The sequence below is a fragment of the Physeter macrocephalus genome, chromosome 8 (assembly GCF_002837175.3).
Source record: "Physeter macrocephalus isolate SW-GA chromosome 8, ASM283717v5, whole genome shotgun sequence".
In the NCBI taxonomy this organism is placed as follows: domain Eukaryota; kingdom Metazoa; phylum Chordata; class Mammalia; order Artiodactyla; family Physeteridae; genus Physeter; species Physeter macrocephalus.
In genome coordinates, this window is record NC_041221.1 from 80,777,110 (window position 1) to 80,790,017 (window position 12,908).

Sequence of the window (12,908 nt, forward strand, 5' to 3'; positions counted from 1 at the left end):
GCCGCTCCGCGGCATGTGGGATCCTCCCAGACCGGGGCGCGAACCCGGTTCCCCTGCATCGGCAGGCGGACGCGCAACCACTGCGCCACCAGGGAAGCCCTTGAGTTTATTTTTGTGTACAGTGTTAGGAAGTGTTCTAATTTCATTCTTTTACATGTAGGTGTCCAGTTTTCCCAGCACCACTTATTGAAGAGGCTGTCTTTTCTCCATTGTATATTCTTGCCTCCTTTGTCAAAGATAAGGTGATCACATGTGCGTGGGTTTATCTCTGGGCTTTCTGTCACTGTTGGTGGGAATTTAAATTGATACAGCCACTATGGAGAACAGTATGGAGGTTCCTTAAAAAACTAAATATAGAACTACCATAGTACCCAGCAATCCCACTACTGGGCATGTACCCTGAGAAAACCATAATTCAAAAAGAGACGTGTACCACAATGTTCATTGCAGCACTATTTACAATAGCCAGGATATGGAAGCAATCTAAGTGTCCATCAACAGATGAATGGATAAAGAAGATGTGGCACATATATAAAGTTGAATACTACTCAGCCATAAAATAAATGAAACTGAGCTATTTGTAGTGAGGTGGATGGACCTAAGGTCTGTCACACAGAGTGGAGTAAGTCAGAAAGAGAAAAACAAATACCATATGCTAACACATATATATGGAATCTAAAAAAAAAAAAAAAAGGTTCTGATGAACCCAGGGGCAGGACGGGAATAGAGATGCAGATGTAGAGAATGGACTTGAGGACACGGCGGTGGGGGGAAGTGGAAGCTGCAACAACATGAGAGAGTAGCATAGACATATATACACTACCAAATGTAAAATAGATAGCTAGTGGGAAGCAGCCGCATAGCACAGGGAGATCAGCTCGGTGCTTTGTGACCACCTAGAGGGGTGGGATAGGGAGGGTGGGAAGAAGGTGCAAGAGGAAGGGGATATGGGGATTTATGTATACATATAGTTGATTCACTTTGTTATACAGCAGAAACTAACTCAACATTGTAAAGCAATTATACTCCAATAAAGATGTAAAAAAAAAAATGGATGGGGACTAACAGGCTGTTCAGAAGCTCTGAATATGTAGGTCGGGCTTGATAATCCTAAGCTTTACTGTAGAGTGATCCCCATTTACTGGTGAAGACCTATGCTTAGGTCTTTCCTTTGGACTGGCCAGATAAACCAGAGAGATTTCTTCCTATCTCCTTCTGAGAGGGTGAAGGACTGGGTGTCATCATTCTGGGGCTGAGTGAGGTATTCACTGTGCCTGTCAATCTGTTAATAGCCCCAGTTCCAGAAGAAGCTGATACTGAGATTTTGGGTTTGGTTCTTAGTTTACCCCACTCTGGTTTAAGATTGTTCTTCCCTAGTTCTAGGATGGAAGGCTCATGATGGCAGGAAAGCTGCGATCAAGAATTATATCTTAGCTTTGACATTTCCAAAGTCTAAACTCCAGAGGACCCAGGACATAAAGTTTATGTTGTTGTGCAAGATAAACGATCTAAAATTTGAAAATAAGGCAAAAATATTGGCTTTATGACCTTTCTAAAAAGTCTGTGAAAGGTCGTCTGACTTACCCAGGGAATGACACTTTGGTTGTGACCCAGATATTTTACAACCCTGGTAAATTAAGAGATTAACTTTTAGAAAAATAAGAAGGTGTGATGATATATTTGCGGGGGGTGGGAGCTGGTAGAGAAGTTAACCTCCACACTTGTCTACAGAGCATTAACTTGTTTAGTATCTATTTAGCAATCTTATTTCAGTATTCCTTTCTCCACTAACTCTATAATCCCCATTTCTCAACTTTCTCCAAACCAGCTCTTGTCTTGCTGCAGGTTTCTTCATTAATGAGTTAATAAAACTTTGGCATGAGTTTGCCATCTGTATGTATGGAATTATGTTTTTTAAACAGTTTGAGAATTGTGCTTTTACACCATCAGTGAAAAATCTGGAAGAATAGTACTCAGTAATGATAAATTGTTTCTCCTGGCCTTCCTCCCCAGATTAGATGAAGTTCTCCCAAACTGGGAGAGGAGAAGAGTCAGAGGGAAGCCAAAGTGCTTAGAAACTGGAAGGTGTTAGGAAGAGGTCTGAGCTTCAGAGTGTAAGTAATTTACTTTTTATGAAAAGTGGATCGTACTGTACTTGCTGTTGTATATTGTACTCAATAATATGGCATGAACATCTTTATAGGTCAACAAATAACTCTTCTAAAATACAACTTTTCTTGGCTAATAACACTCCACCACATGAGCTAGTTTCATGATTTAGAAAAACTGCCCATTCTCCTTCCAACTGGTAGTCACAATCAGTCTCAATTATCTTAGTTTTTAAGTCTTGAGTTAAAAGAACATCTCCTTATTGGAAAGAATCCTAGACTGGGTGAACCCCAACAGACAACTCTATTCAAGATCTAGTGACGAGAGCTGGCAAAACCAAGTTAGCTTCTCTTTCCAAAAACCCTGTAATGAAGCCAGTTGTGTTTAATTCTGGCTGGCCATTTGAGGGTGACACTGATTCAACTCCTTACAAGGAGAGCTTCAGGAATGGAGGACAATGGGTTCAGGAAGCCTCCCTAATGTATGTCTTAAGTAATAGCAAAACCACCCCTAGGTCTGTATTCATGTATTCAAGTAGCCCTTGACCATGACGTAGGGATGTGCCTTTTGGCTGCAAGCTGGTGCTGCGCTTCCCTCAGCCTATAAACAGAAAGTAATAAATCGGTCTGCTCAGAAGGGCATCGGGGAGACTGCTGTGGGCTTCTGAAGGAAGAACTTCTGTCGTGGACAGAGATACCAGTGTCCAAGAGACCTGACCCCATGGTGGTAACTGCAGTGCCCTTAGCAGCCCCTGAAATTGCACTTGGGATTGGGGAGTCTCAGAGTTTATCAATAACCTTTCCCTGGGATGCTGGTTTTAATCATTTCCTATTTCTTTTGGGAGCTTACATTTGTCACAAATCAAAGCTCCTCCAATTGAGAACAATGTTGGGATTGGGATTTTGTTACTATTGTGTGTATGTGTGTGTGTGTGTGTGTGTGTGTGTGTCCTGTAGCTTTGAAAACACAGTGTGTTCGGATCAAACAGCAGCATTTGGATTGATATAAATTTGGTCAAAACAGATTTCTATTTGTTTTTCCTATTTTCTGCATTTTATCTTAAAAATCAAAGACACATAGAATCTATTCAATAAGGTCCCAAGAAACTTTATTTTCTTTTTTTTTTTTTTTTTTTGCGGTACGCGGGCCTCTCACTGTTGTGGCCTCTCCTGTCACGGGGCACAGGCTCCGGACGCGCAGCCCAGCGGCCATGGCTCACGGGCCCAGCCGCTCCTCGGCATGTGGGATCTTCCCGGACGGGGCACGAACGCGTGTCCCCTACATTGGCAGGAGGACTCTCAACCACTGCGCCACCAGGGAAGCCCCCAAGAAACTTTTTAAAAGCTTGTTCCTGTGATAGAAACAAAATACAAATTCCTAGTTTCTTTTTATAAGAGAGAAAAATGTCATTTTCCCCCCTAAGTGTTGAGAGAAGAAAAGAATATTTATAGTACAAATCTGGAGGTTAAATCAATTACAGGCCGTGACCGTTTCCCAGTTATTTCATTGTTTTAGTAATGTTGTGTTATATTCAAGGCATATTATCTTCATTAGTTGAAAGGACAAAATAGAATCACATGCAGACTTTCTTAGTAATTCATTTAGTTTCCTGTCTTCTATCTTTTTGGTGACTTCTGTAGAAAGACTATTTTAAAACTTTCCCCTTTGAAAATGGCCCAAGGAGCAAAGGAAACTTGTATTTTAATGATTTGTGAGTTGGTGAGAGGAATGCATTTCACAAGGCCTAACTACCATTCCAAACGGTAACAGGACAAAAAGGAACTGAGTGAGAATGGAGAAGGGACCAAGTCGTGGGTTTGGGGAGCAGAGGTTAGCACTAATCTGCTTCATAAAAGATGGTGATGATGTGTTTTCCATATGTGAAAGGCTGGAATGAGTGATGTGAAGTCCAGTTGTCTTAACTGCATCAGAAAAATAACATTGCCTGCAGAAACAAATATGTGATAATATACATAACTTGTACACATCAGAAAATAGAAATGGTTACACTATTAAGGACTCTCAAAAATAAGATAACTCTTTCCCCTGCTTGAAAAAGAACACCTGGGCCAGGTAAAGAAACAGATTTCAACCCTCTGACCCTTCCCTCCCAGCCTCTAACCTTCCCCACACAGATTCTGTAGACTGGGACAGTTGGCATTGGTCACAGAGGCAGCTGCAATGAATAAAACAGCTTCATCCTGGGTTCCTGGATGCCTGTGCAATGCATTCCCCGAAGACTCTGGGCTTTCCAGCCTGTAGGGCCCACCCTTTCCCCCCTTACTCTCCTCCAGGAGGAAGGAGGAATCCAGGGGCTGCCTGGATTTCATAAAGCAAAAACCGTTGGAGAGGTGAACTTCCATGATTGTACTGTTAAATACCTTGTGAGGGACAATGGTCTTGTCTGGCTTCGAAGTACCTAAGTTGTTGATTCCAAGGGGACTGTCGTCTTTGCTAAGAAGAGAACAAGGAGGTATATCCACCCTTAGACTTAACCCTCCCCCAGCCCCCCTTCAAATAAGAACTGGAATACAATTAAAGGGCACATGTCAGAAAATCTGATTTGGAGAATATGTGATGAAGTTTTATCTTTCATGAAAGAAAATATTCTGTTTTTCCCATTATAAATGCCTTGGTTCCTGCCAAGCCTCTTTTTTCCCAAATGTCTTAGAAGATCTTGGTATAACTCAGCAGAGATAGGACAGCACCAGCACTGAGTTTAATTTAATCTAACATTGAGCGCTGTTATATTAAGAATACTTCCTGAAATCCCTTCCCCAGCACCAGCAAAACAGCTTTTGATACTAAGAATCCATTTTTAATTCTCTCATTGAGTAATGTAATAAGGGTTCCATTTGGACCTTGCCATATAGGCACAGTGGGCTGGGAGGGGAAAGTGTGGTCAGTCTTTCTCACGACAGGGCAGATTCTCATGGCTCAGTCCTGGCAGCACCAGTTTGGACATCTGGCTGGTATTAGGGACTCACAGAGAGGCCTGACCATGTGACTTCCCAAGGTCAGGTGGTCATGAAAAACTTCAAGGGCAGGGACCGCTAGTGCCTGCCGTGAGGGAGGTGGTCAATAAACGTTAGATGTTAAGATAAGCACGTTAGGATCTCAAATCTCAAGATCTGAGTGATCAAAATGCACTTTATTGGCTATAAAAATTGACCCATCACTTCATGTACTGGCTCAGAGAAGCGTGAGAGCTTGAGTATTCTTGTAGTAGAGGAGGTTGTTTAAGGCAGGCAAAGCTCTGTTCTTTTTCAAACATGTCCGTTTCAAATGTACTGTTCTTTTCTTTTCTTTTTTTTTTTTCAATGGCTTCTATTTCTCCTTGCATTGCCTTAATCATTTGAACAGAAAGGCTCCGCTGAGGCTTACGTAGAAGGCTTCATCTAGCATCCCTGCTTTGCACAGACCCCAAGCCCTGTCTCCCACCCCTAAATCAATGTCTGGGTCCAAAGATCCCTTGGGCCACCTCTACACCAAAAAAGGAGTTATACTTTTCCCCCCCAAACTCATTTTTCTTAATGTTTAGACTTTAGTGCTTCTACACATGTTGAGGGAGGAGGCATATCTACATTAGCTCAGGTCCTCCTTATTGGAGAAAGTTCCTTCCATCTCCTTTACATTGTGGAAATATACTCTATTATGTTTACAGACATTTTAAGAGTAATAACATCTAATCTTTGAGGAATGAATTACAACAAAATTAATGTAGTTTAAAGCATAACAGAATGAGTTTCTATGATCAATATATAAACTCTGTTTCTTCATTCTAGAATTCAAAAGCTATTGCTCCCCTCCCCCCCATCACCCATTGGGTACCACTAATTACAGGAATTATTATATTTCTTAGAATCATTAGATTTTTATCACTGGAAGGAAACAGCTGCCTTCAAGGCCAGGCAGGTAACACAGACGAGTGAAAGGAAACAGGGAGTGGTATGGACTGTAGGAAAATGGAGACCTCAAGCTCCATCTAGAGGTAGCCAGGTTCCATTTTTAAAAACTGTTGCGATCGAGGCTACATGTAAATCAATGAAACGAGAACACTCCCTCACACCATACACAAAAATAAACTCAAAATAGTTTAAAGGTGTAAATATAAGACATGACACCATAAAACTCCTAGAAGAGAACACAGGCAAAATATTCTCTGACATAAATTGTACCAATATTTTCTTAGATCGGTCTCCTAAGATGAAAGAAATAAAGGCAAAAACAAACAAATGGGACCTAGTTAAACGTAAAAACCTTTGCCCAGCAAAGAAAACCATCAAAACAGAAAAGGCAACCTACGGAATGGGAGAAAATATTGATATTTGCAATGACGTGACTGACAAGGGTTTAATATCCAAACTATACAAACAGCTCATACAACTCAATATCAAAAAAAACAAACAACCCAATCACAAAATGGCCAGAAGACCTAGGTAGACATTTCTCCAAAGAAGACATAATGGCCAACAGGCACATGAAAATATCCTCAACATCACTAATTATTAGAGAAAGGAAAATCAAAACCACAATGAAGTATCACCCTACACTGGTCAGAATGGCCATCATCAAAAAGTCTACAAATAATAAGTGCTGAAGAGGATGTGGAGAAAAGGGAACCCTCCTACACTGTTGGTAGGAATGTAAATTGGTGCAGCCACGAAGGAAAACCGTACGGAAGTTCCTTAAAAAACTAAAAATAGAGTTACCATATGATCCAGCAATCCCACTCCTGGACATATATCTGGAAAAGATGAAAACTCAAGTTCAAAAAGATATATGCACCCCAATGTTCATAGCAGCACTATTTACAATAGCCAAGACATTGAAATAACCCAAGTGCCCATCAACAGATGATTGGTTTAAGAAGATGTGATATATATAATGGAATATTACTCAGCCATAAAAAAAAGAATCAAATATTGCCATTCGCAACAACATGGATGGACCTAGACAACATCACACTAAGTGAAGTCAGACAGAGAAAGACAAATATTATATACCACTTATATGTGAAATCTAAAAAATAATACAAATGAATCTATATGCAAAACAAACAGACTCACAGGCATAGAAAGCAAACTTATGGTTACTTAAGGGGAAAGTGAAGAGGGAGGGATAAAATAAGAGTATGGGATTAACAGATACAAACTGCTATGCATAAAATAGATAACCAGTAAGGGTTTACAGTATAGCACAGGGAATTATATTCAATATCTTGTAATAACCTATAATGGAAAATAATCTGAAATGTGTACATATATATATATATATATGAATAACTTTGCTGTATTCCCGAAGCTGACACAATTTTGTAAATCAACTATACTTCAATAAAAAAAATAATGTATACCTAAGACTATGAAAAAAAAACCAACCCTGCTAAGGTCCAAAACTAACCAAGCACAGACTGAATTCAAGCTAAAACACATTAGCTTACCAGTGCTAATTAGTCCAATGGTCCTCATTGTGTAGCAGAAAATGAAATTTAGACAGAGTAATTTGCTCAAGGTCATGAAAAGTCAAGACTAGCCTGGCCTCAGGTTTCTAATTCCAAGATTGGAGCCTTTTCCCCTGCCCCATACTGACTCTGATTCTTAAAACACCCTTTTAAAAATAAAGAAGGGTTCACGTGTTGCTCTGATGAAAGTGATGTGGCCAAACCCCTTGTCCCCAGATTTCCTTTAACAACAAATTCTGAATGGAACAAATTCAGAGGAAAATAATAGTCAAGAGTGATCTAAGGTTTTTGGCTTGAGCAGCTGGGAGAGTGGAGGTATCATTAACTGGGATGGGAAGCGGGGACGGAACTGATTGCAGGGAGGGTAAGAATCCAGAAGTTGGGGAATTCACTGGAGGTCCAGTGGTTAGCCAGTGGCGCTATCATTGCCGTGGGCCCAGGTTTGACCCCAGGTCAGGGAACTAAGATCCCACAAGCCACGCGGTGTAGCCAAAAAAAGTATTCAGAGGTTGCTTTTGAAAATGCTAAGTGAAGATGACAAATAAACAGTGGCATGTGAGTCTGAAGCACGCAAGAGGGCCTAAACTAAGGATATAAATGTGGGGTCACATAAATGGTATTTAAAATTGTGAGAAGCAGTGATATCACCAAAGAGTGATGGTAGGGAAGAGAGGGGACCAAGCCCTGGGACACGTCAACCCTTAAAAGTACAAGCTACCCATGTGGAAGCTGGGTGGCTACAGGTGCACTGGGGTTAGGACCAAGCTCTCATTCTCCCAGATGCTGACAGTTAACAACCTACCTTCCCCCCACCCCATTCCAGGAATTACCATCACATGAAGGGGGCTACCACACCCAAGCCTACACCCTTATCTCAGGGACAGGCTGGGTTCAATGACTGGTCAATTCCCGGGTTCAAAGCCCATCCCTTTGCTTCCCAGCTGCAGAGCGCCCATGGTATCAACTGAGGCCACTGTTGCACCTGCTTCCCCCCCTCAGCTTCCCCTCTGCCTGACCCCATTGCCTGAACACCCTCAAGGTGCTGTTTCTAAGAGCACCCCTGTGGGCAAATCTCCATCTCAGTCAGTGTCCCAGGGGATCCATCCTAAAACAGTGGCTCTGGGCATAGAGCTTTGCTTCGACAGTTTCCACATTTGTAATATGGTGATAATTATAACTACCCAGCAGGATGGTTGTAGGGAGAAGAGACATTGTGTGTGAAGCGCCTAGAATGATGAGCCGTCGTAATGCTCAGGAAGGCTGTCTGTCTTCTCCCTGGAGTCCCTAGACTACATTCACATGCTTTCTTTTGTGTGCTCTGACAGTACCCTCCCCCTCTCATATCATAATTATAGATTGCACTATTCTACATTATAACTGCATATTTAATTTTCTCCCACCCCTCTTTCCTGTAAGCACTACATCTGTCTTATTCATGATTGTATCTCCAGGAACTAGCACACTGTAGGCACTCCATAAATATCTATTGAATTGAATTGAATTGAATTGACACCTGTCTGAACTTATGGGCTAAGGCCTGGCGCAGTGTGGCTCAGCTCTGGGAATTATAGACCTGAGTGACCTTTATGAGGAATTTGGTCTGGTCCTATGCAGCCCCATCTACCAATCCATTCATCCGTCTATCCATCAAAAATTATCTACAGAGCACCTGAAAAAATGAGTAGAAGCCAGTTGTGGGAAAAGTAGGAATATTTCAGACCAAGAAAGATCCCAAAAGGGGGAAGGAATTTTTTTTTTTTTTTTTTCGGTATGCGGGCCTCTCACTGTCGTGGCCTCTTCCGTTGCGGAGCGCAGGCTCTGGACGCACAGGCTCAGCGACCATGGCCCACGGGCCCAGCCGCTCCGCGGCACCTGGGATCCTCCCGGACCAGGGCACGAACCCGCGTCCCCTACATCGGCAGGCGGACTCTCAACCACTGCGCCACCAGAGAAGCCCAAGGGGAAGGAATTTGATGTGTAGAGGAAAGGAGAGAAAACCAGTGTGAAGGGGGCAGCAGGGGGATAGAGGGGCGGGGCAGTTCCTGAAGAGCAGTGCCCAGTTCGAGGAGTCATTTTTTGTAATTAATTGTTTTTATTTTTTTATTTATTTTAGATTTTATTGAAGTATATAGTTGTTTTACAATGTGTTTAATTTCTACTGTACAGCAAAATGACTCAGTTATACACATATATACGTTCTTTTTTATATTCTTTTCCATTATGGTTTATTCCAGGATATTGAATATAGGACCCTGTGCTATACATTAAATCCTTGCTGCTTATCCATTTTATGTATAGGAGTTTGTATCTGTTAATTCCAAACTCCTAACTTATCCCTCCCCCTTCCCTTTCCCTTTTGGTAACCATAAGTTTGTTTTCTATGTCTGTGAGACTCTTTCTATTTTATAGATTAATTTGTATTATTTTTTAGATTCCACATATATGGATATCATATGGTATTTGTCTTTGTCTGACTTACTTCACTTAGTATGATAGTCTCTAGGTCCACCCATGTTGCTGTAAATGGTATTATTTTGTTCTTTTTTATGGCTGAGTAGTATTCCATGTGTGTGTGTGTGTGTGTGTGTGTGTGTGTGTGTGTGTGTGTGTGTGTGTGTGTATATATATATATATATATATATATGCACACCACATCGTCTTTATCCATTCATCTGTCGATAGACATTTAGGTTGTTTCCATGTCTTGGCTATTGTGACTAGTGCTGCTATGAGCATAGGGGTGCATGTATCTTTTTGAATTATAGTTTTTTCCAGATATATGCCCAGGAGTGGGAGAGAGAATCATTCTTGGTACCAAGAGAATGGATTGTAGGGAAGCAAATGCAGTAGGAGGAACTCGGTAGAGGTTATTGCAAGAAACGGAAACAGGGGGATGGAGAAAAGTAAATGTCTTCCAGATACACTTTGAAAGGAGCCATGATAGGACTGACTGAAGCGGGAGGTGAGGGAAAAGAAAGCCTCAAGCCTGGCTCTTAGGTTTGGGGCTTGATCCACTGAGTGAATGGTGATGCCAGTTACAGACATGAGGAAGACTGAGGGAAGAGGGTAGGATTTTAGGAGAGAACCAAGAATGCCCTTTAACAAATGCTGAGTTTGGAAACTCAGGAGGCTGCCTTGGGATGGCCAGCTGTGGTCATCTCCCTCCCTGGGCCTGCCCCGGACAAGAACAGAGCCCAGCATCTACGGGGATTGCCTGAGGTTCCAGGGGCCCCTGAAGGGCCTGCAGAAGAAATGGCCTGCAGGGCTAGGGCTGAGTAACCATGGAGACAACAAAACATAAAGCAGCATTTGTCTCCAGCAAAGATCAGCACTCGGTGTTCTTGGAAACAGAAGTGCATGGGCTCGAATGTTTGCAGCTCATGACCAGAAGGAGAGGTGCTCCCCAATCAGGGACACAGCCCACTGCGAGCTCCTGGCATGCTGCCCTCGGTTCCATGAAGAAGGGGCCCCTTGTCCCACACGCCACTGGAATGGAAACCAGATCTGCAAGTGAGCACGGGCCTGCCAACTGGGCACTGTTCAGACATCCACGGGCAATCGGGGGCCTCCTCGTGTGTTTGGTCCTGATCACGCCTGGCTTCACGCTAAGAAAAGCAGATCTCTCTGGTGACCACTGGTCTGTCAAATCTGCCAAGTGTGCTTTGGGACTCGCTGGGCTTCTGGGGTTCTACATTGGGTAAGGAGGTGGCCTGGAGCCTTTTCCTCCAGCCCAAGCCCCGGGGGATGTGACAGCACTGAGCCTGCAGGCCACTTTTTTTTTTTTTTCCTCAGGAAAGTGTCAGGAGTAACTCAAATCCTAATGCCCTTTGGCCGTGAGTGCCCCAGAAATCTTGTTGCTTTGCTGGGTCACAGAGCTCCCATTCCTCAGCCCCAGGGGCCTCTCTTTTTTTGCCAGTGATTTGGCCAGTTCTCAGTGCAGCCCAACAGTGCACTGTCTATCCATCAGGAATAAATGAAATCTTCTACTTCCTTCCACTGTTCTGCGCCAGTGAGATTATTTTAAAACACTGCCCCGTCAGCACCACTTCTCCTCTGTGATAGGGCTGGTCTCATCAGCCATGAGAGACTGAATATGCAAATGGACAATGACCAGACCTTACATAAAAATACAACTCTGACCCACAACCTGCAGCCACCTGCCCGGAAAACCAACCCCCTCATCTATAATAAACAGCCCAGGAAGCCAGCCTGCTGTAAGTCAGACTCATAGCAAGCCAGATTGCTATCTCTGGTGACAATCCAGGAAGTTATACAATAACTTCTCTCACAGTCAGCCCCAAATGGCCAGGACTTGAATAATAACTTCCAGCCTCCCTAATTTGTGTTGCTGCTTCCAACTTAAAACCAATCAGAAAGAATCAAATATGCCCCCTCACCATCTCATAGGATGCTGGCTTCTAGTTAGCCCGCCTCCAGCTTCCCCAGGCCACCAGCCTCCAATCAGGGCATCCCTGAAGTCTTCCCTTTTTCCCACTGTAAATCTTTCCCACTCCTCTGCCTGCCTTTGAGTCTCTGCCAAATGCAAAAGCAGTGGCTGACCCCCGTGCTATAGATCAAGCTCTGAATAGATAGCCTTTGCTTTTCCATTTGGTCGGTCTTTGTTGATTTCCACAGCCATTTATTGACTGCTCCTTTATGAATTTCCAAAAATAATTTAATGGGGCATTTAGGCAGCCATACTGAGCCCCAGTGCAATAGTTAGGGTATAAATTAACCCGCTATAACAAAGAGACCCCCCAAATACTAGGGCCCAAGTGTAAATTTCTCTCCCATATACCTGCCTGCACTAGGGGTGAGCGAGGATGGGTAGGCAACTCTGTTCCTTGAGGTGACTCATGGACCCAGATTCCCTTTTTTGTTGTTGTTGCTCTACTGTACCCTGGGGAATAAGCTGGCTCAGCTATGCCCTGTCTGTGTACTGACCACAGGAAGGAGGAAAATCTTCCCTTTCGAGGATATGGCCTGAAAGTTGTATGCATCACTTTATCTTACAACTGGCCAGAGCTTAGCCCCATGGCTGGCTGTACCTAGCTGTGAAGGAGGCTGGGAAATCAAAGTCTCTGCAGGCGTCTAGCACCTGTAGAATGGGAGAAAGTGGGTGTCAGAGGACAGTTGACAGCCTCACCCACAGTATGCTGGGTATTAAGGGATACAGGGTATACGCAGCTTTTGTTCTCAAAGGTTAACCGATAACGTATAGGGTGAAGAGTAGATCTAGCCAGGCATTTGAGACCTACCATACTCTGGCTGTTACCTCTATTTGCCAAAAAATCCCCTATGCCACGCTCTGCCATAAGAACCACTTCCAAATTCA

General features: G+C 43.1%; 1 long non-coding RNA gene across 2 annotated transcripts in view; it reads left to right on the forward strand.

The window, feature by feature from the left end:
* LOC129392332 (uncharacterized) overlaps positions 1–12,908 on the forward strand; it is a 72,758-nt gene that overhangs the window by 43,398 nt on the left and 16,452 nt on the right. The window contains exons 1-2 of one of the 2 annotated variants that reach the window (XR_008618072.1): positions 51–242; positions 2,014–2,114. This is a non-coding gene — a long non-coding RNA (uncharacterized lncRNA). Of the gene's footprint in view, positions 1–50; positions 243–2,013; positions 2,115–12,908 lie in introns of those variants that run through there. The other variant, XR_008618073.1, reaches the window with a different exon arrangement.